The sequence below is a fragment of the Panthera onca genome, chromosome A2 (genome assembly GCF_046562875.1).
Source record: "Panthera onca isolate mPanOnc1 chromosome A2, mPanOnc1 haplotype 2, whole genome shotgun sequence".
Classification (NCBI taxonomy): domain Eukaryota; kingdom Metazoa; phylum Chordata; class Mammalia; order Carnivora; family Felidae; genus Panthera; species Panthera onca.
Genome location: NC_138340.1, coordinates 108,895,010 through 108,919,977, shown reverse-complemented (window position 1 = coordinate 108,919,977; position 24,968 = coordinate 108,895,010). Strand labels below are relative to the sequence as shown.

The window sequence follows — 24,968 nt, the reverse complement described above, 5'->3', positions numbered from 1 at the left end:
AGTACACCTGGCAGGACCACTATAGAAGTGTTTCTGACCAGGCTCACCCACATGAGCTATGCATTTTTGTGTTTCGGTTCTGTTGATCTTTATAGCAGTCAGACTGGAGTGGGTGGGGAGGAATGAGAGAGAGAGAGGTGGAAGAAAGCAATTTTGGCATTTTCAAAACCTCATCCTAAGTATTTTCTAGGGAAAGGGCTATTTTTGATTTTACATTTACATGTGGGTTCCATCTGACGAAACGAACATAGGAAGTTAGTTAATTGTTGACTTCTCGTGTGTGGTGCTTATATATGTGGATTGTTGCTATAGCACATGCAGTCTGATGTTGCTGTTCGATCACTGGAATATGTTTATGGCATTGATCTGGTTCCTGGAACTGATGATGACTGAACATATTTTAGAAATATGGCTCTTTTTCCCATATGTCATAAATAAAGTATCTGGCTTTAATTTATACAACGAATTTAAACACACTGTGCTCCTCGTACTATTGCTAGTTCATTTGTATAACTCAGATCATTTAATCTCTGAGTGTTTCTCTTTTGTCATGTGTAATCATAAATAAAATTTGCAGGCTTTATTAATTAAAAATATACAGATGGTTGCATTTTTCTGGGAGAGAGGGTTGGGGAAGATGGCTAGAGAAGAATCATGAATCTTAGTTTTAGGTAAGAAAAAAAATGGTGAGAAAATAGACTTATGAAATCATTCTACAGAAAAGTAGCTTTCAGAGTCTTCTCTATGTTTTCGTTCTATTCTATGTTTTCTATAAGTAAAACTCTGTCACTGTTACAGAAAATCGTTTTTAATATTGACACATTGGAAATGCATTATACATTTCTTAATCACTAAAATATAAGCTCTGTTTAACAGACTGTGCAAAAGTGAGAATTTTTTTTGAGAAAAAGGCTTAAAGTAAAAGTGTTTTTATAAAGCTTTTAGTGCCAAATTAAGGTGAATGTCCCATCAATAGTATATCCGGTCAGGTGAGTGCTTGCCTACTGGGAAAATAGATTGGATTTAGATCTTAGATCCCTACTCAGTAATTCACTAAGAGCAGGAATAATTAAGTGGAGATTTTAAGGCTGATGTATTCAAATCCTCAAATGATGGGCTCAATCTCTCCATGTACTTATTTGAGAAAAAAGGACTGAAAGCACATAAATGTTTTAATGATTAAGTAAGATAGTGTGCATGAATATATTAACTAAATGAACCACCAGAAAATAAGCATCATGACAATTCTGTGCCTTTGGGCAGAGCACTTAAACTCTGAACATAATAAATATCATCATTTATAAGATAAAGATAACACACCCTCACAGGACTGCTACAATCAGAATATAGAGATTATAGTACAAAAGCATTTTGGAAATTGTCAAGAGGGAGGAAGCAAAGATGATACCCATGTTTCTGGCTGGACTTCTAGTTTATGATGGGGTCTTTAACTACAAACCTGACATGAGGCAGGAAGCAGATTCAAGGGAACAGGTGATGAGTTCCATTCTGGCCATGATGATTTGGATGCTGAAACAACTTTAGTGCAGCAACCCTCAACTTAAAGTCACACACAAGGCACAAACTGTCACTGGTTTTGCTGTCAAATGTTCTACCCCTGAGCTATGCCCCCTTGTCACTGGTTTTGTTAAAAATAAAATAAGAATTTTGCCTTTATCATGTGCATACCTGTTATGGGTAAAATGTCATTTTGTCGGCTACTTTGACTAAATCACTTTTTCATATACATATGTGGTACCTAAAATAGACATTTTTAAAAAAAAAAAGTTTATTTTGAGAAAGAGAGAGACAGAGAGAGTGCAAGGGTGGGAGGGGCAGAGAGAGAGGGGAGAGAAAGAATTCCAAGCAGGCTCTGTACCATCAGTGTAGAGCCTGATGCTGGGCTCCATCTCATGAACCGTGAGATCAGGACTTGAGCCAAAACTACAAGTCAGACATCTATCTGAGCCACCCACATGCCCCAAGGACATTTTTATCACTACTCTTTCTTCCTGAGTTGGAGCAAATACATATTCCTTTGTGGATGATCTTTGGGCATTTCTGTGCTGTGATTGGTTAATTGGTGTGTGGACTTAATGATACAAACAGCTCTGAGTGAATCACATTCTTAAAAGTGAATATATTTAATCTGCATTTTCATGAAATTTATTTCTTCTAAATAAGTGAGCTGATGTCTAGCATCATAAATTTATAAAATTTTCCAAAGCATTATTTTCACCTTGGAAGAGTCAGAATTAAATTTATATTACATTATGTATTTAAACCATATTTATGTGGATGAAGTCAGAACATATTTCCTGGTAACTTAATCAGCTTTAATCTTAATTATGTTTAGGCATGAGCTTGTTGAGTTGATTTCACTTGAGGCTCTCTGTTGACCAAAGCCTTTACATATGCAGATCCAACCATAATGCAGGAAAGAAGAAACCTTGACAAGAGATGTCACTTTGTAATTAAGGGGAAGTCCAATGGCAATCAATTGAAGTCTGATTTTGGGAAATTTGAAGACAATAGTAATACCTATGAAGAGGCAGGAAGGAAAGTATGGGCTTGAGAGAGAGTGGTGGGTTTATGATATTTTCATTTTTCTAAGATGGGAAAACATGCCGGTGTTAAGGCCAACATAAGTAGGTGGCAATATGATGAAGAGAGGAGATATTACATAGCATAAGGATGTTGATGTAGCAGGATAAAGAGCATGCTTAAGCAGCGGGGCTTCAAGGGGTAAGGATGACTGTAATGGAATCCAGGGAGAAAGGATGTTTCCTCTGCAGCTACATTGCAACTTGATCTCAGGTTCATGAAACTCCTGTCTGATAGCTAGCAGTTTCTCTTTGAAAAAGAGAGGCAAATTTTAAGAACGACATGAAACAGTAATATCCACCTGGAAAACATCATACCCCTCAGTACTTGGGTAAATTGTGAGAGTAATAGAGCCAGTACTACTCCATTTAATGGGGGCTACTTATTTAAGAAACTACTAGAAGTCATAGTTTAGCCCTCAAACAGAACTCTGTGGGTCCCAGGGCACAGCAGGCAAGCCTCAGAGAGGTGGTGTTGATGAGCATCCACAGGAGGCAAGGTCAGCTTTACAATAGGTGGCCAAATTACTTAAAGCCAAGAAAACACCGCCAGAAATGAGGTCTTTTTAAAAAAATGTTTACTTATTATGGAAACAGAGCACGAGTGGGGGAGGGCAGAGAGAGAGAGAGAGGGAGACAGAATCCGAAGCAGGCTCCAGGCTCTGAGCTGTCAGCACAGAGCCCGATGTGGAGCTCAAACCCACAAACTGTGAGATCATGAGCTGAGCCAAAGTTGGACACTTAATCGACTGAGCCATGCAGGTGCACCTGTTATGTCTTTCTCATTGAATTTAAAATGCTAGGAAAAAAGCATTCAGAAATTGCTTATCTATCCACTTGTTTATTTGTAATACTAAAAATTCCCTTTTTGAGTACTTATCTACAGAAAATCAATTTATCTTGTAGCCCCCCCCCCCACCTCTTTTTAATGAGCAACCTTTGGCCATAAAAATAGAAGAGAAACTTTACCACAGAGTTCATTTCTAAAATGAATTATAAAATATGTATGATTGGTGCAAAACAGAAGTTTTTATTCTGAATGGAGTCGACTTGAAAACTAGCAGAAACTAGACTATAAAGCTTCTTTGGAGTTGTGTCTACCAAGAAGCTGGGATCCCATTAATAATATTTCATGTATAACAAAAGAAACTGGCAGTCTTCTTAGTTTTGTTAATGATTGAGAAGTCATACTCAAACTACAAAAATTTGAAATGTGACCTAACCATTTTTGGAAAACATATGGTTCTTTTTTTGTATCTTTGCATTTCTCTTTCTATAGGGTTTGACACAGGAAACATTGTCACATCCATTCTACATAAAAGTTTGCTTACCTTTGTCAGCAAATTATTTTTATATGTAGATACAAAGATAACTTTTGTAATATAAAGTTTTATAAAATTTGCTATCCAAAGGCTTTACACTTCAGAAAATGAGTTTCTCATTATAAATATTAATATTGCTAGTTTTAAAAGTTCTATTTTGAGGATTATTTAAATTGGATTAAAATATGTATAGGAATAAAGGAATACTGGTAGTTTTCTTTTTTTTTAATGTTTATTTATTTTTGACAGAGAGAGAGAGACTGAGCATGAGCAGGGGAGGGGCAGAGAGAGAGAGAGACACACACACAGAATCCGAAGCAGACTCTAGTCTCTGAGCTGTTAGCACAGATCCCGACGCGGGGCTTGAACTCACAGACTGAGAGATGCTGACCTGAGCCGAAGTCGGATGCTCAACCAACTGAGCCACCCAGGCGCCCCAAGATTGGTAGTATTCTAATTTCTGATACTGTATGTATCAGAGTAAAGGACTAAGCTGCTTTAACAAAGACATCCCAAAGCAGTGGCTCAAATAAGATACATATTTATTTATGTTTTGGCTAACAATCCAGATATATCATCTAGGTTTTTCAGTAGCTCTGTCTCATGCACGTGGCGCCCCTGCTACTTTTAATGCCTAACTTCCAAAGTCATTGTTTGCCATTGCTCAATAGAAATGGAAAGAAAAGAACATAAGCTTTGGGCCAAAGATTTCCTCTGAAGCAAGTCAAATAAAAGTTGCTCACATCATTCTTGATTGCCCTCCATTAGCAATGAGGCATCAGTCACATGGTCACATATGTAGCAAACGAAGCTAGGAAATATACCTATCCAGCAGCCGTGTCTCAGCCACATTTGACTATTCTGGGCAAGGGAGGATAAAGTCTTTAGTGGACAGCTAACAAGATCTAACACAGGTACAAGTCCAGTAAAGGAGAAATGCACAGTTTTAGGAACATTATTGCACTCGTAGAAATTTTTTGAAAGTGAGGTTTGGGGTTGTCCCATTAATATTATTCCAGATGACTGTGCTATTGTAGATTCAGTCGTAATGCATGAAGTTCATGTAACTGATTTTCTGTAAAACCAACAAACCTTCTTAAAGGAGAGGATAACAATATAGAAGGAAAAAAAAAGCCATGTTGTAGTTAGATTTTCATGTATACTTGTTTGACCTATACCTGTTTTCCAATTGCTTGAATTATTTTCCCGAATTAACTGTTCATTTCTAAATGTATTCATAAATATGCATTTCCACATACTATGTTTGGTATTGGGTTTCTTCCTGCCTAGAACTTTAGAGTTCAGAAGGGGGAAGTGTATCTGGTGACAATCGTGTGTAATACATGAAATAGAGAGGTGGCAAAGAGGAGGTGTTTCAGAGAAGGACTCAGGGAATAGATGATCCTAATGTGCGGTATGAAGAATGGAATAGACTGTCAACATTTACAAAAAGGAAAATAACAAAGGAGTGACATTAAAGGAAGAAAAAAAATGTATGTTCAAGTACATGGGGTCTGGGGAACGTCAAATTAGGCGATAAAAGTAGAGTGAAGGGCCCAGAAATGGGGCAGAGTATTCAAAAGGACCGTGGATGCCACACTGATATGTCACTGAGACCCATGTGGTGATTCTAAAACCCCTGGTGTGTGTGAATGCATTTCTGGGATTGATGTCACTGTGGAGAAGTTCTTTCAAATGGTATTCTAGAATATTTTCTCTTTTTTCTTAGCTTTTAATCATAAAACATATCACCATAAAAAATAAACCAGCTGATTTATTAAGCTCTAAATATGAAATTCAAATTTCAGGGTATAATAGTATTTTTTAAATCTGTTTTTTGTTATGTAACAGAATAAAAGTTCAGTCTACATTTTAATATGCAATAAGGTTTAAATCTTTTTTCTTAAATAGTAAGTATACAACAATACAATTGTATCCATCCTTTTTCAATGAGAAGAGCACTTTCTTTTTTTACATATAAAATGAGTTTAAAGATTGAGATAACTTTTGTTATACAGTCTCTGCTAATATAATGATCTAAAATGAGCATTCTTTTTTGTCTTCAACCTTACTAAATGATGAAGCATTTCTCATATAACATGTTGAGAAGATTTCAAAACTTCCTAAAACTTTCCAAGGAAGGTTATGGGTAACGGGTAGCTCCTGAAGGTGTTCTAGCCAGACAGTAATGTATTACATTACTTCATGGTAAGATTCCTTTCAAAGCAGCTTACAGGATGTATTGAAATAAAGACAGATAGAAAGAGAAGTGACTACAGAAAAGTAAGGTCAGGTGAGAGGTGAGCCCAGGAAGGGTGGGGAGGAGCTCAGAAGGTGCAGTCAAGGGACTCATTAGGGGCAGAATGGAGACATCTTAGAGAATGAGAGGGCAAGGTGGGTTGGGGACCCAGAATGGTGCCTGGTTCAATGGTTCAGGCTTGCAGCCAGTGCAGGTGGAAGCCAAGCAGAGGAAGAGGGAACATCTTAAAGGGGAGCTCACACATGTGTTCAGTTTTAGAAATTTAATTAATATTATCTTATTAGTATAATGACAAAGATGTTCATATGACTCAGTTTTATGCTAATGCCGACTTGTAAGCAGAACATATTGTTTCCATGTGAGAACCTTCTCCTAACTCTTAGATGTCCTTCCAAGTACTTCCTCCAATTCTAGTTGCTTATCTTCCTCATGTCTGTGTCTCCCAATCAGAATGACAAGAACACGCTTATGAATTTCACTTCTTGGCTCTCTAGGGAAAACACACACGCGCGCGCGCACACACACACACACACACACACACACACACACACCACATTTGTGCTCTGAAAGATTTCCCTGTGCCTCACAAAGCACTAGAAGTATTTCTTCTCTTTCTCTTCCTGTGACTTGCTTCCTGTGACTTGCTTTGAAGTCTTTGTTGTCAGGAGAATTAATTTGAGTCTCTCAGAGCATTGGAGCTAGAGTGAAAAAACTTGTCTTTGCTGTTAACTTGTGTTAGGCAGAAGATGTCACTCTTTTGGAGCTTTATTTCGCTATTTCTAAAATTAAAGGATTGGATTAGATAAGAGTTTCTTAACTCTTTTGGCTCTTGACCTCATTTAGGAGATCTATGGGCTCCCTAAAATTACATGGAAAATTGTATGTCTATTTATTGAAGCACTTGTCTACAAGAAGATCCACAGCTCTCATCAGATTGTTAGGGTTCTGGGCCCCCCGAAATAAAAACAACACTAGTATGATCATTGACATAGCCACTGGATTTGTTGCCATAAAGCTGCTATTTTTTGATGGTAGCAAAAATATTCTGCATGGCATAATAGTTTTCTTAGATGTAGCCCTATTCTAGGAGTTCATTCTTAAGTTATTCTGTTCCTTTTAGTGCCTCTATGATCATCTAAGATGCCACCTTAATCACAGCATCAGGTCTCTGAGGGGGAGGATGGAGTGGGGAAAATCACAGAGGTCAGTGGGGGGAGGATTCTGTGTGGTCAAAACCTCTGCCACCTGATTCTTGAGACTAGGGGCATGTTTAGATTTTCTTCCCTTCACTTATGCAAGCCGCAAGAAAGGATGTGAAACCCTTGGCACTGTTAAAAGAGTTGCCGATGTCTGTCCTGGACAGAAATTGGCTGCAAAGTACAAGCATGAACAAAACTGGCCAAAAGCTTGTCTAACTCAGAGCAGTGACAGTTACAGAGATAAAGTGAGTGAGATAAAGCGAGAATGAGTGTTGACCTTAGAGCTATTTTTAAGTCTGAACGTTGGCCAGTGCTCTAATAAACTAACCCAAACAGACTTTGTAAGTTCCAGATAGCATAATTATATAGTGATGACTTTTTGTTTCTCCATAACTCCATAAGAATATACAGAGTTTAGCTTCATTTCTGTTTGCTTAATTTATAAACAATGGTTTAGTCTTCTAAGAAATTTTCACAGGATCTATATTGACCTTAATCATATTTATCTCTGCTGCCCCTTGTCCTTGATTTCCCTTTTTGTCTCTCCCATATCCTAGAGACTATGGATTCTCAAAGTAACTGAGGTTAAATGATCCAGTTTTGTTCATCTGTTCGTTTATTAAATTGTGATTTTACCCAATCTATGTGTTTTTACCACACATACTTACTTGTTTATTAAATTGTAATTTTCCTCAACCTGTCATTTTGTTTTTACTGTATATACCCACTGAGCAACTTGTCACAATGACTCACTGGATTAAATCCAACAATATTTGAACTGGTCTGTAGCCTGTTGAGTGAGTCCAGTGACAACTTGCTTGGAAATTACAGGAATGCTATTTGCAGGAATTTCTGCAGCCCTAAAACGACAGGGCACTTGATAAATGTCGAATATGTATGATCGTGATAGCTGGCCTCTGGTTTGGTATGAGACATCCATAGGCCAGTAGATACAGTGCAGCAATGCATTAGTATTCAAATGCAATAACAGTTTACACATTTTTAAAGTAAGAATCACTGATAAAATATTAACATAGAAAAGCAATGATCAAAAACAACTACATTAAAAAAACTTTTTTTTTTTTTTTGCTCTAAAGTCTTAAGAACAAGAAAATCTCAAATGTTGTCTCCAGTTGTAATCTGGTTGACAAGTCTAAGAAATTAATTTATCAGTGATTAATTAATACTCAGGCACACTTTTTTACTCTTGTGTGGCAAAAGTTTAATATTGTTACTGTATTTAGACATGATATATATAAGCATTCCTTCCCATTCAACATATAATTTTGGAAACACATAATTCCTAATGGGGAATCAAGTCTGTCAAACTTAACCAGAGCTCGGCAAATGTATTTACATTCGATTCCTGGAAATGAAAACCTTGAGTTCTGTTTTTGTTTGATTCTGGCTCACTGTGTTAAAATTAGGAGGAGGCAGGCCATGGCCCCAGTTAGCATCAAGTCATAGTATTTAATGTGAGATGGAAAGAGCAATTTCAAAGCAACTTAAAATTTTAAAACTTTCGGTTAGCATCAAGTCATAGTATTTAATGTGAGATGGAAAGAGCAATTTCAAAGCAACTTAAAATTTTAAAACTTTCAAGGTGTGACAGGGGTTCAGTCCTAACATTTAGTATCTTCAACATGGTGATTTGTCAGTAGAATCCCTTCTGTGTATTCCCATGAATGGCCATTCGGTGAATCTTTATATAGCCTTCTTAAGAAGACAGGTGTTGGTCTTAATAGTTAAAATGAGTTGTAAAGATTCTAAAGTAAAAAGGAAGTTGCTGATTGTTTCCAAATGAGGGGAAATTATTAAGTAGATTCCCGTTCCCTAAATATTCTGTGGAGATTGTACAGCACAAGGTTTTGATAAACCTGTCATTAAAAAGTCATTTGCTCATTTAAAGTCTTAATTTGAGTGTATGAGTAAAAGGTTTTAAGTAATTATGGCTCAAAAGCACTGTGACTATATGAAATAGCACCAGTTTTTATTGTATGTAGAATGTCCCAATTAGATGAAATGAGCTTCTATTAATACTTGATGTTTCTATTTAAAAAGCTAAATGATTATATGGATGTAGTTAGAACTTTAATTTTTATGAGTCCGTTTGGTGGTATCTTCAAGAACTATTTCAGTGAATAGGATACCACATACTACTTTTTAATAAAAATGTTAAGCTTGAATCCTAAATTTTGAAGAAACCGAGAATACTAGATAAGGGCCTTAATGTTCTCCATACTAAATGCACTGCCTTTATATGACCAGTCACGTCATATTTATTACCACGTAATTAGAAATCACTGGCACTGGCCTGTGAAAGATGCCTGCATGTTTCCTGGACATCCCATATAGAATGCTCTTCTGCATAGGGCATTCAATAACACCACCATAAACTTGGTCTGTCTTTCCATGCTGGGGCAAGATAGAATGCCGATGTTCTAACTTCACTACCTAATAGCTTCTCTGGAAAGCATTTAAAAGTAGAGATTTTTAGCGGTAGATGACAGAAGCTCAAGTGAATGTTAAAAGGTCTAATTGGCTTTATTAATTGATGCATGAATCAACAGCATCCAGTCTAGGAAAGGGTAGCTCCTAGGAATTGTGGAAATGGAAGGATTTTATGGGCAGAATTGGATGGGACAGTTAGCAAAACAAAGATTGTTTCAGGCAAGGTCACCTTCCCTGAGAGGAAGAGAAAAGGGTCTTACTAGGTGGATTGCCTCATCATCCTTTAGGGAACGGAGAGGGCCCCTGTGACAGATTACCTCATTGGTGCTGACCAGAAAAATCCTGACTGACCAGGACTAGTTTCTCAGGGAGGCTGAGATTACAAAGAGGTTAGGTATTAAGCCCTGGTTTGGGACTTGACCTAGCACAGGTGATGCCATTTGAGGCCTGTGTGTTTTTTTAACCCTGGAATTCATCCCAGGTGAATCTGAGTCAACTCAGTTACTTCCACATCACCAATGGCTTTGTTCGTGGCTACGTGGTGAAACAAACCATATGTAGACCTGACTTTTTTTAAAGCCCATGTTTGTTCTAAAATCCAGTTTTGTTGTGCATAGATGAAATTCTGGTTTGTGTTTGCTATGGATTTCTCTTTACTTAGTATCACACTTATAATGATGCTTACAAAATACTGTTTATGATAATAGGCTGCTTAGAGGTTACTTTTCTTTATTTCTGAAGATAAAGTAAAAAACAAATAAAACAGAAGACATTTTCAAACTTGGAAATAGTTAACTTTAAAATTAAACTTGAGGCTTTACTGATCCTTAACACGCAATATTCATTTTTCTGGATATAAATTGTTTCAAGCCCAAATGGTGCATTAAGATGTTTCAGAAACTTTACCGAGAGGCCTTATTTTTGTTTACCACTTAAAATTGTTTTCTCCTGCATGAACTGAAACCTTGTGGTTATAGTCGTTGCTTATCCACTTGTTTCACTGTAGCATATCAGCTAGGTTTTTATTGTATTTGGCAGACTTGTTTATTTAAGAAAGCCTTAACAAACATTTTTGAAATACTAGTTGGCAAGAAAATTGAGAAAAACAAAACAAAACAAAACAACTTGTTCATACACACAGGTTTGCATGATTGCCCTCTCCTGAGGCAACAGTGTCATTACTTTTTACAAAGGGTTAGAAATGAGAGCTGACAGTCATTTGCAGATCAAATCCTACTTCGTTTGGCAAGTAGCCACATTCTCTGCGACACAGTCTGCTTAATCTGGGTCACACATCTATTGTCTTCTAATTTAAGTTTTTTTTAGATTCAAACACTCTCGAAGAAAGGCCACCCCCTACTATCACATACATACCAAATTTTTATGCTGTTTTTATATTAATACCATAGAATATTACAGAATACGCCTTCATAAGCTTTACAGAAAGACTTAGAGATTTGCATATGAGATGCGTATCTTGCAGTTGATTTTGAATTCTGTTTACAACTATTTTCTGCCTTTGCTCTCTTCCCTTATGATGGAAAGTGTGATGGGATTAAATTATTAATACAGCTCACCCTTGAACAGCATGGGTTTGAACTGTGTGGATCCACTTATATGCAGATTTTTTCGATAGATACAGTACCATACTGTAAATGTATTTCTTTCTAAAGTTTTCTTAATATTTTTTCTACCTTCCTTTATTGTAAGAATATAGTGTATAATATGACCTACAAAGTATGTGTTAATCGACTGTTAACGTTATAGGTCAGCCTTCTGGTCAACAGTAGGCTATTAAAGTTTTGGGGAGTCCAAAGTTATGCACAGATTTTCAAGTACATGAGAGTTAAGCGCTCATAACCCCCATATTGTCCAAGGATCAACTGTATAATGATTGCTGCGTATGACTGTCATCACTAATATCATTAGGAAAAACATTATAATAATGCCCCTTGTAGGGGAACTTTTTTGTTTTATAATTTTTGTTAGTATACAGAGATAATTGAAATGAATATTATTTATTTGCAGAATAATAATTACTGTATATTTATCCATTGTGCCCTGGCTTTACTTTATAATCACACTCTAAATATTTTGTATTAGCCAGGAATTCATAAATATTTCATTGTTGATAAAGAGAAAAGAATTACTTTTAATGAAAATGAGAAGTACAGTTTCAGAGTGGAAAACATATCCTTCCCAAGTTTTCTGGAGAATATATTTTGAAGAGTAAAAAGCATGTGTGTCCAACTCTGCTGAAAGTGTTGTGTATGTGTGAAGATAACTTCAAAGGAGTTATATAAGAAATTGCACTGGGGGAGATGCAATGTGTGTATAAATAAGTGCCACATTCGATAGTGCAAGTAGCAGGTGGAATAGATAGTTTAAGGGCTAGAAGAGACAGATCATTCTGCTCAAGGGGATTGAGAAATGCTTTATGGAATAGATATCAATATCAAATGCCTAACATTGAAAAATCTAAGGGGTGCCTGGATAGTTCAGCCACTTGAGATTTGGACTTTGGCTCAGGTCTTGATCTTGTGGTTCACATGTTCGAGCCCCACGTTGGGCTGTGTGCTGACAGCTCAGAGGCTGGAGCCTGCTTCAGATTCTGTGCCTCCATCTCTCTCTGCCCCTTCCCTGCTCATGCTCTGTCTCTCTTTCTCTCTCAAATAAAATAAAAACATTAAAAAAAAAATCTGAAAAGACCACAGTTACAAGAATGAGGGCAGGAACTAAATAATCATTGTGTTAATTAAGGGTATGACAAGCCTTGCAGATAATTGGCAGTAAATACATAATTGTAGCACAGATTTTACTGTTGGATTTTTAACTAAAGCAAAACTTGTACTGAGAGTAATAGATTTTGTTAGACAAGTAATGACAAAAATGGTAGAAAGCTTGAGATACTTGGTACTGTGCCTTCATTTATTCTTTGAACGATACTTTTTGGAACTGTACTATGTGCTGGGATAGGTAAAAGGCACTAAAATAAGGCAGATGTGTTCCGACCATCAAAGAGCTTAGAGTATAACTGGGTTTAGGTAGGGAAATTCATGTTTTACTGTTTTTGGATGGCAAGTTCTGTTGTTTAATTCTTGAACGTAGGTAAGTAAGCAACTACTACGTAAATAGCATCAGTCATGAAAGCCATGCTTGGCAGAAGACACGCATGAACAGAAGAATGGAAGCATGTGTGGTTACAAAGTTAGGGCGTGTTGTAATCGCACATACTTACATCATGCTACTGATGGAAGGTTTGATTTAAAAGATGACTCCTTGGAGGTTGATAAGGAGGTGGATGAGAGGCATGTGGCATGTGTCAGATGAGTGCTTTTCCAAAAGCTAGGGGCTTGCCTCTTGATGTGAGAGGTTGAGGCTGTCACTTGTGACATCATCCCAGTTTTATGATTTCAAAAGTGATGAATGTAAAGTTGATTAGGTTCTATTAAAAGTTCAAAAATGATAAGTTATGTACGAGATACTCTGTTGCTTAAGGCTTTTGTCCTCAATTTTTTAGTATATAGTATGTGCTATTTTACTTGTTATTTGAGGTGTTTATCTACTAAATATTCTTTAGAGAGGAATGCATTTGATGATAAGCATAGATACTGATCGACAGCATATAAAATATAAGCTTTAGCCAACTTAGTAAGAATAGTGGCACCCCCCCAAAATGCCCATGCCCTAACTCCTGGAACCTGCAAATATGTTACCTTACGTGGCAAAAGAAAAGTAAGGTTGCAGATGCAAATAAGGTTGCTAATCAGTTGACTTTAAATAGGCAGATGATCCTGCATCATCTGAGTTGGCCCAATGTATTCACAAGGGTACTTAAAAGTGGAAGACGTGGGGCGCCTGGGTGGCGCAGTCGGTTAAGCGTCCGACTTCAGCCAGGTCACGATCTCGCGGTCCGTGAGTTCGAGCCCCGCGTCAGGCTCTGGGCTGATGGCTCGGAGCCTGGAGCCTGTTTCCGATTCTGTGTCTCCCTCTCTCTCTGCCCCTCCCCCGTTCATGCTCTGTCTCTCTCTGTCCCAAAAATAAATAAATAAAAAACGTTGAAAAAAAAAAAAAAAGTGGAAGACGAAGGCAAAAGGCTCACTGATGTGAAGCGAGAAAGATGTGACCAACTATTGCTGGCTTTGAAGATGGAAGGAGGCTACAAGCCAAAGAATATGGGTAATTTCTAGAAGATACCTAAGATAATAAATTTATATTGTTCTAAGGTACTGAATTTGTGGTAATTTATTACGGCAACAAACAGGAAACTAATACATAAATATTTAATAGTGGTAAGGAACATTTACAGGTTACTGTTAGAAAATGTTTGAAACAAAATACATATTAGTGACAACAAGAAGTTGGAGAATAAAATGTCAAAATTAATAGAATTTAAGAGGTTCCTGGGTGGCTCATTTGGTTAAGTGTTCGACTTTTGATTTTGGCTCAGGTCATGACTTCATGACTTTTGGCTCAGGTCATGATCTCAAGCTCCAAGTTGGACTCTGTGCTGACAACATGGAGCCTGCTTGGGATTCTTTCTCTTCCTCTCTCTACCCTTTCCCTGCTTGCTCGTTCTCTCTTTCTCTCTCTCTCTCTCTCTAAATAAATAAAAATTAATTAAAATATATTAGAATTTAATATCATAGTTTAAAATCATGATTTGTTTAGAATAAGTGTGAGCCTTAGAGTACTTTTTTTTTTTTTTTTTTTAATATTTGCTGGTGAAGCAACAATTTGAATCTAACCACATGAAGCTCATTGGCATGATTTAGGGATTTTTAAAAGGGGATGTACGTACTTTTAAATATAATGCAGAATTATAAATATGCTGGCACCCATATTATTTGGATATTGACAGTATAATAAAGTACCTCAAATCTGAGGAATCATGTTTTATATGTCATGACATTGGTGAAAAGATTTTCTTAATCCTTATTTTCTTAAAGTTTCTAATATTCATAATGAAGTATGTGTATCTTTGTGTACATGTCTGTGTGTGGGGATGTGTGCTTTAACAAAATAAGAATCATTTTCTCTGGGTTACAAATGGTACCATAATGAGCTTTCCCAGGAAAAGTTTTGGTATTGGGGCCAGGTCTCCTGTATAAGGGATTGAATACAGGACCATATATGTTTCTGCAACTTAAAATGAACCATGTGCAAAATACATTTGGACTCTTAAAGCAAATGTGCAGTTAGTAATTTCTCAAGAATTTTAAAGAGCCCCTCATGAAGGTTGTCAGTGAAGAGCTAGCAGCTGATTGTCCTTTCAGAAATATTACTTATCTTTGAAAAACTTCTTTTTGCCTTGGTTTTCCAGCCATCAGTCTCTCCCAAGAGAACTTTGAACTTAGGTATCACAGAAAGTTCCAGGGATATCAAACACTTCACTTGGTACGTGCTTCCATAACACCGAGGGCCTTCCCTTTGAGGCTTAAGTTATAAAGCGTGTTTCCAAAAGCTTAAATCTTTCAAAGTTAGCCAGTAAACTGCACTGTGGCTGTTGTATACAGTGGAATAGAATATCTTATTTGGAAGAGACATTAGTTTCTCCCACTTACAGGTTGATACTCTTCCTGAGATCAGAAATTTTGTGTCCGTTAATAAAACAATATTGCTGGACTGAGATTTAGTACATGTAAAGATAAATCTCACTACTTGCTGCTTGCTTTATCTCTTTGAATTTAAATTTCCTTTTCTCTTTGGACCCTTTTGTGGCCTACTTTCTGGTTGTGAGGCTCAAATGACATAATATATTAGAGACTCATGTGAAATAATCTAAGGCATGGGTTTTCAGTATTTTCTCCTCTGCAACCTCCCCCCCCCCGCCCCCACCGCCAAAGTTAATGGCATGGTGAAATTTATTGGCAAAATTATGTTACTGTATAATACTCATGGAAACTGATGATTTATATTGACTTATAAGATGCTCTCAGTAGTCAGGCAGCAAAGAAGCCAGTTTAACCCAGCAGTTCCCACACTTAGCAGACTCTGATACCCTTTTGTCACAGAACATACAGTACATGTTGTTTAACGTTGTTTGGAAACTGCCTTCATGCAGAAACTTACATGTAAGGAAACTAAGGGCTCAGGAGTTTATGGTTGGAACATGGCAGTGGAGGGAGGTACTGCACCTTTACAATCAATTGAAATTCCTTTATTTTCTTCTTCATTTTGCAGGTAGAGAACCACAGAGGTTTATAAAGGTTTCTATGGGACTAGGGGTTTCAGAAATAATTCTTAGTATCTTTAATTGCATAACTTTAAAAAATTTACTTATTGTTAGTACTATTATCGTCGTCATTATATCCCGTTTGATCTTAACTCGCCTCTTTTCAAAGTGTTTGTGGTGACTCTAGTAAAAATTGTGCGTGACATCATTTATTTTATGAATGCATACTAATAATTATATTTAGGTCTAAAATCATGTCATAGTTTTGTGGAAGACTTAGATAAGAAATTGTAAAGTTTACTGTGACCATAAAGCAGCTGCATGAATCAGCTTCCCCTTGGTTGCAAACTTTATCATAGTTGTGTTTTCCAAGGTCCATCAGTTCTATTTAGACAATAGAGGCCAACGTGTTGAAGGCCTGATATTGTGTGCTCCAGTGGTTAACAGTCAGGCTTTATCTCTTTAATTGCCAAGGCATGTCCCTGAGGTAGTGTTTATTCCAATTTTATAGGTAAGGAATCCGAAATGTATTTTCTTGACTCCCCTGTTTGTTAGGAGAGCCATTGTTCTTCTAGTTACTTGAATGCCACCAAGAATCCTAATTATTCCTCCATGTTCTAGAGTCAGTAGCTAAGTGCTCTGAATTCTAGTTCTATATTTCTGGCATTTCCCACTTCCTTTTTTTATTCCTAATGTGACCACTATAATTTAGGTATTCATTGCCTCTTAGGAGTTGCTGGGATAGTTTCATAGGTGGTTCCTCCAGTAATGTCTTTTCTGAAAACTGTCCTACATCCCACAGCTAAAATATCTGACTACATCTGTAGATTCCATTGTTCATACCATTGTTACTGTGTTGGGCTGCTATTAAGAGACAATGGTGAGGGGCACCTGGGTGGCTCAGTCGCTTAAGCGTCTGACTTTGGCTCAGGTCATGATCTCACGGTCCGTGAGTTCGAGCCCCGCATCAGTCTCTGTGCTGACAGCTCAGAGCCTGGAGCCCGTTTGAGATTCTGTGTCTCCCTCTCTCTGCCCCTCCCCTGTTCATGCTCTGTCTCTCTCTGTCTCAAAAATAAAAAAAAAAAAAAACATTAAAAAAATTAAAAAAAAAAGGGACAATGATGATAGGTACATTAGTGCTTTGCGCATGACTAAGGAAACCATAGTTTTTCAGTCATTCCTCTGTCAGAGAGAAATAGACTTTATGTAAATATGACTTCAACCAGAATTAAATGTTCATCATTCAAGGATTTCTTTTGGAGGTAAGTTGCACATCCAGTGACCTTATTTGTACTTTTTTCTTCAGTTAGGAACTTGCTTCTGTGAACACTTAACATCCTACTTAACCCCTAGCTTAAATGGATTTCATGCATGTTCATAGCTTTCTGTGCTACACTTTTCTGGGACTTGTGTTTTTATTGACTTTGTCTCAAAATTGTTGCATAAGAGAAGTCTTTAATTCTCTGGATGTCTTTGATAAAATCTTTCCTGAATAATGGAAAGTTTTACCCTCTAAATACCCTGAAGCATGCATTTCAAATCACTTTGGCCTTCAAGTACTTCACTTCCAGAGAAGATTACATATGGGTGAGGTTTTTTGTTTGTGTTTTCATTTCTAAGATGGAAATGCAATCATGGTTCTGATGGTCGTGGTGTGGAGTTTGTAAACTGTTTGACATAGATGGCACATGCTGTTCTCGGTGCTTTGTATTTAGTAACTCAGCCAATTAGAACATAAAGAATATCTGATATTCTTCCCAACTTAATTTTTTAACCATGAGGTTCAAGTAGAGTATAAAACTGCCAAGCCTACCTGATGACAAATACTTACTATAGTTTTTCTTGGTCTATTTCAAGCAATTGTTACTCATTTTTAAATCATCTTGGTGGAACCTTACGACAATTCTTGTTTGAGGAGGAAGAAACTAAGTTATAGGTGAACTAGGGTTGAGATTGATTACTCTTTGCTCTGGTGATTTTATAATGCATTAATGTGCTAAAATCGAAAAGTACTTAAAACCTCATTAGAATTTAACACAGGACAGGGTTTTGAATTATGCATTATTCTCAAGAGATTTATTACAGACCTATACTTATAATGTAGGTGGTGCATTTTGAGTAGTTTAGGAAGATAGCCAAAGAAATTTAAAATATAGTGTATGAATATAAATGTGGAAAACTCTTATCACAGAGTACTTTCCTTAAGATACGGGGACTATTTTCGAACAATTGTTTTTCCATGCCTACCTCAAAATCAATAGTTTTATTATAATTTATATTTAAATTACTAGCATATCAATGAATAAAGTCTTTTTTGTACTATATAATTTCTTTAATGCAATATAGAACTTTATTCTTGAAATTAGAAACCCTTTCATAATAAGCATGGTCCTGTATTTAAATTGAGTATGTGCATATTTTGTACTCAGCAGAGGATCCAGGCTTGTCTAAAATTATGCATACAAATGCTTTGGGGTTTTTCTCATCAAGGGATATGAAATGTAGTTAAATAAATAATCTTTCTAGCACTCTGATAATTACTAGCCTGGGAAAGATAAGAATTATAGTGAATGGTTGAATATATGATGCCTTTTTGCTATGCCCTTTAAAATGAAATATTTTAATATTCATATTTACATAGCTCACTTAAATCTCTTATGTTTAATATTTTAGATTTGTTAGTCTTTGTAAGAAAATAAATCAAAATCTCTGTACAGCTTTTTGCTCATTTAGGGTCCATTTTTTTTTACTCATTTACATAAATTAGAGAAGAAAAATATATAAAAGCTGGTTCTTGGTGTTTTGAATAAATTCAAGTGTTGAGTATTGGTTAAATATTTAAGAAATTGTATAATTAAAGCCTCGGTGTCAAAATATTTTATTTTATAAATTATTATACAATATTTTTCTTAAAAAAGAAAAAAGAAGCTATAGGGGGTTTGTGGATGCTCATCTCCACCATTCTAACAAAAGTAGCCATGGATAAACTGTAAATGAATGATTGGCCATGTACCAGTGACACATAGTAAAGACCGAAGGAACCTTGATTTGTTGTGAGGGCCATAGTTTGCTGACCCCTGATATGGAAGGAGGAAGGTGAAGCAAAGTGTTTGTTTGTTTGTTTGTTTGTTTTAAGTTTATTTATTTTGAGGGAGGGAAAGGGGCAGAGAGCAAGAGAGAGAGGGAGAGAGAATCCTAAGCAGGCTCCGTGCTGTCAATGCAGAACCCTAGGTGGGGCTCAAACTTACTGATCATTAGATCATGACCTAAGCCTAAGTCTGGTGCTTGACTGACTGAGCCACCCAGGCACACCAACCAAGAGAAGGTTCTTAATATTTGGTCCATTGATCACTTTTAGGCATTAGCATGCAGAATGTTGTGCACTGGTTTCTTTTTCTTGTGAAATGTTTCATGCCTGTCTTCACTGCCTGAGTGATTATGCCCCCCCAAATATTAAAAAGCATTCTATTTATTAAAAATGGCAAAAGTTTATAAATAAATGTGTCCTGGATTATTCAAACAGATCTCTAGGAGATGCTGAGAAATAGTTAAACCTCATCAAAGTTGCCCATCAATTAGAAAGCCAGTTCCTACAAGATTGAGTAAAAAGGATCGTAAAAGGCGATGGTTTTGAAACTATGCTCTACAGAAAAATCCAACAGATTGCTCACGGGCTTCTGTGGGTGATGAGGGAGTCAGAAAGGAAAGTGTCACTGCTGCTCCTGATTCTTCAATGGAGGCAATTCACCTTTGTATTTTATTTCTTTAAGTCTCTGCATATTAATTAATATAAATATAAGAAATGAGATCATACTTCTTGAAAACTAGTTGTGTAATAGTAAGTTAATGAACCATTTACTGTTGTTGTTTTTTCCCTAGCCTGTACAGTATTTCTTTGGATATACTTTATCATGGGCAATAGTTCTACTTGACACTTTTTTTTTTAAACAGAGAATTTAATAATGGCAAAGTAATATCAGTCTTAAATTTAGTCATGTTTGTGGGAAATATGGCTGACCAGACTATGAGTCTGTTAGCCATAATGGTACTTCTTTGTATTTTGTAGCAGGTTTTCTTTCCCTGGAAAAACACTGCACCTATTGAAGGTTAGAATTGTAATTCCAATGTAGAAAATTCTGCCAAGTATCTACTTTGGGAATATTTAAGTAATATTATGAATTCTTAAGCTGTATAGCCGATTTTAGTCTAGGTAACACAAGAGATGCATTTGTACATTCCTTCATTTATTGATTAATTTTTTTTAAGTGCCTACTATATCCTAAGCACCTGGGGTCTGTAGTAAATATAGTCTAGTTGCAAGAGAAAGAAAAAAAGCATTTGATTTTGGTATCACATTTCTCTTTTGAATTAGTATTAATACTATTTACTTGGGGGAAAAGCTCATGATAAATAAAGCAATTTAATTTCTTAAAATGTTATATTTGATGAGGACATTTTTGGATCTGCCATTTAAACTTTAGAAAATTTCTGGTGTGGATAGGGTGGGTTCAGGGGTGGACACATCAGGTTTTGTTGTCTCTGTTTTGGTGATGTAAAAGAAAATGAGAATGAAGAAGCTTAATGATACCCAAGGGCACTGTTCTTACATCAGAGATCTGTTAGACTGCCTGTTTCCTCCTCTCTCTCTTCTTTACCATGCTGCACTCTGCCTCTTCCTCACTTACTACCCCTTAGGGCTTTCTCATGTAAAGTGAGCTACTCACACAGAGAATAAATAGGTCCTTTAAAATGTTTAGTTAATATTTTAACTCATGATTCTTACCGTCTACCATTCACCAAAGTACAGCATAATTTTAAAAAAGAAAATAGATTTTTAAATATTTTCATACTATGTAGACAATTTTATGGAACTAAAAAGTATATTAGGGTCATCAAGTTCCTTTTTTCTCCTTGTGCTTATGTTTTGGTGCTCAAGTTATAATAAGCTCATACCCCTCATGGCTAAAGCATGAAACACAGGTTAATACCAGTAAATACACACTGAAGGCATAATTTGGATACCCTCTGATCTCTTAAAAGCTCTTGAATGATTCTAAAATATTCTTGGTTAATTGTTTTTGCCAGTACTTCAAATTTAGGTTTTGTATTTCTCAGGGAATACTCAAGGATGGCTTAACTTTTTCCTTTCACCCCAAGATACCATACCATTGCCAATTGTACCCTTGCATAGCCAAATCCTTTTCCTGAGAAATTAGAGATATTTAAGCCGACAGTGATTTGTTCTATCTGGAAAATTATTGTAGGTGGTAAGTAAGCAGCAGACGTCTAGAAATGATGATCTTGTTTTCACATAAATATCTTCAGCTGTAAAGAGTTCAGTTAGAGAAATATATCAGATATGTATGTGAATAGTTGACATAGTTTATGTTCTGTTAACCTTGTTTATTTTTACAGCATGTTGGTTTTATTGTTGTCTTAATATTTACGTTATATCTATTTTTGGTCACTTCAAAAATGAATAAAGCTTATGTTGTAAAATATTTTTCCTACATGGTATTTTCCTGAAGTTTTAATAAAGCATCACTAGTTTAATCAGCACTCAGTGCTCATATTTTGTGCAAGATTATAATTGCAAGCATGAATCTTTGATTCTTCATGGTTGTTTGTATATATCATATCATTCAGTATGATAATGAAAAAGCAAAATTCATAACTATCTCTACATCTGGCTCAGAATTTTCATTATTAGGTTTATTCTTATTATTTTTGTGTACAAAATGCTTATAGAAAAAAAAAAAGAACCACTAAAGCAGTGGATATTCTAATGAAAAACTGAAGAATAGTGTCAGTGGAAGTTGAAGGAAAAAATAAACCTCTTTTTTGAAATAAGATGATTAAAAATTAAATTTTATGTAGTGTTCTTTTTTTGTTTTTGTTTTTGTTTTTTTTCCATATCAGACAGGTAAAGTGCCAAGGTCATAATAATGTTTGAGGGAGGCACATATCACACAAAGGTGTGAACACGTAGTCATGCTTAGGACTACAAAAGGATCTAATATTTGTAATCATATGCTAATAAAAGGAGATTTTCTGTAGCTATCTGTAAACCTCAGTCCTCCTTTGAATATTTAATTTTGAATACCATGTGTCTTCAGTATTGTTACCGTTAAAAAGTATAAAGTTAATACCCATACTTTTTATAAAATAATTCTTAAAGTATAAAAGTATAATTAAGAGCAAAAGTCTTTTCCTCTACCTATTCCCCTCCCCTCCCATACTTAATCACATCAAAAAGGTTAAAGTATAGATCATTAGAGTTGAGTATTTCAGTTTTCCTTTCTGAAGTAGTATCTCAATCTTGTTTTCTGTAATACAGTGCTTCAAGAAATTATCTTAAAGAATTCAAATGGTGCAAATTAGCGATCTCAGAGCTCTCAGTTGTAGGGAATACTTTTAGAGAGATTAATCTAGACAGAAGTCTTAAGATGTATACATACATACATTAATATATAGGTGGGGCACCTGGGTAGCCCAGTTGGTTAAGCAACCAACTCTTAATTTTGGCTCAGATCATGATGTCACAGAAGGGAGATTGAGCCCACTCTCAGGCTCATGCTGAGTGTGGAGCCTGTTTGAGATTCTCTCTCTCCCTCTTTCTCTCTCACCCACTCTTGTGCATGCTTGCTCTCTCTCTTTCAAAAATAAATAGATATAAGTAATGTGCAGATACACACACACACACACAAACACACACGTGTGTATATGTGTGTCAGAGATACAAGGTACATCACTTCACAGAGTAATTTTATGGAAGAAAGTAGATACCTTTGTTTATTGAGGTGGAATGAGAGGAGGGTAGTGGAAAGACATACCTGATATATATGTATTGGGTATTATATATATATGTGTGTGTGTGTGTGTATGTATATGTGTATATATGTGTATATAATATAAACATGTATAATTAATACTTTAATATATGTTTTTGTCTATATACATTAATACAATCCTATAACTTTATATGATATACAGCATTAATAAAATGTATGTTTAATATCTTCTCATTACCCTCATTCTCATTCCATTACAATGGACAATTGATACCTACTTTCTTGTATGAAATCTCTGTGAGGTGCTGATGTTTTATGCATTTGATGCAGTGAAGACACCCTGGAAATAAAATGTTAGTGTCCAATACTTAACTGTGAGTTCCTTAAGAATAAAGACCATGTGTTGGTTAGCAATTGTTAGCATTAATTTGTAACCCTGTTTCAAGTTTTACGTATTTGAAGTCAGTCTAGTTGGTAATTGGGTCCTTTTTGAACTTCAGAAAGGATGGAGCATACATAGAATCAATGAAATAAAGTTATTTTGGAAATTCAGATGGAACTGGACTTAATACTCAGGACCCTCACTTATTTGCTGTCTAAACTTGGATGAGATACTTAATTTTTTTTTTAGGTTAATTTTCCTCCTCTATAAAGATAAAAGAATATTCATATCATATGGTTATTCAGTGTATTAAATGAGTTTAAAACAGTTGGTAAAAGGCGTGTAAGATATTTTAGTTCGGATCTCTATAGTTAAATATCTTGAAATGATTCCTTTGCTTTTTAAATAAGCTTTCCAATTTATAGTAAAATATTTAATACTTAAATTTTATATGTATGTGGTCAAGGTAAATTATGAATTTTATATGCCGTTTAATGTATTTTTCCATATTAATTGGCTTTAGGTATCACACGGTTGCATTTTTTTTTTTATCTAAGAAAATAAAATTGAAAGGTTATTGAGAAGTAGGCCCAAAAATGTGCGAGTTTAGGACACACAAAAGGAGCCAATTGAAAAGAAAGCAGTGTGTTTCTCAGCTTTTGTTCCTGGAAGGAAGATAGGAATACTTCCATCTGCCAGGGACATGGCAGGGATAACGGTCCACAAATGCATTAAAAAGGGTACTGTAAGAGTTTTCATGCTTCAGAGATAAACATATAATTATTACCATATACAAGTTAAAAATAGTATGGAAATAGTTTTTCATGGAAGATTAACAACTGAAGCCAGAAATGTTTCTGGTTGCTCGTATGGAAATTGCTTTGTTAGATGATTGTACTCACTGGGTAAGAAGTAGTTAGTAATTTGTGTGACTTGTTACTGTCAAAATCCTGCATGGAGTGACTCTGATTTTAGATAAAGTTGTATATGCTGGTAGAATTATGATTTCGCTTTTGGCTTTTGAATCACAAGCAGATTTTTAGTAGCAAAGAAAAACCTTCCCTCTGGCCTTGTTTGTTGTCAGAGTGTAATGTTCACGCACGCTTGCATAAGTGTTCATAACAAGCTTGTAGATCCCAAAAGGAGCTGAAGAATAATTTCTGGTGGTCTTTGTGTAATTGCTGCCAGCTGAGGAAGCAAAATTCCAAATCAGTTTAAGTAACTTTCACAAATAACACTTACCATAATTATAAGGTAAAGCTCAATATATAGTTTATATAATAGAGTCTTACCTCACCACAAAGTAGTCAAAGAACAGTCAAGCAGAGGTCTTCACAGAGGTATATTTTAACCTTTTGCTTGACACTCTACTTCTTTAGGTTTATTAAAACCTTCTGGCTGTGCATTTGAAATTGTGCCCGTTTAAAACATCCTTGTATGAATTTTCTGTTTTGCTGTGAGCATTTCCAAGAGCACCTCACAATAACGCTAAGAAGGTGATCCTCAAAAGGCAGAAAATGCTACATCTTTGCTTAGGTATATTGGAATAAAGTGGTTTTGAGATCTTGGCCAAGGACAGTTAGTGTTATTTATTTACTTTTCAAATAGTGTGTTCAACTTTGGGAGAAATAAAACTTAAAAACCAGACCCTAAGATGGGATATTAGTAAGTAACCATAGTATAAAATTGTTAATTTTCAGAAACGTTTAGCATAGTATTCACTTAAATATGGAACTTCTCATGATACCTTTGCTTTATGGTTAGATTTAATTTTGGGCAGCTTCT

The 24,968-nt window shown here is 35.8% G+C and overlaps 1 protein-coding gene and 1 non-coding gene across 2 annotated transcripts in view; one reads left to right on the top strand and one right to left on the bottom strand.

Annotated features, from left to right (window-relative positions):
• CRPPA (CDP-L-ribitol pyrophosphorylase A) overlaps window positions 1-24,968 on the top strand; it is a 320,005-nt gene that overhangs the window by 263,961 nt on the left and 31,076 nt on the right. The gene's annotated exons all lie outside the window — the stretch shown is intronic.
• On the bottom strand, window positions 21,924-22,023 carry LOC132679995 (small nucleolar RNA U13). Its single transcript, XR_009610472.3, has one exon. It is a non-coding gene; the product is annotated as a small nucleolar RNA U13 (small nucleolar RNA).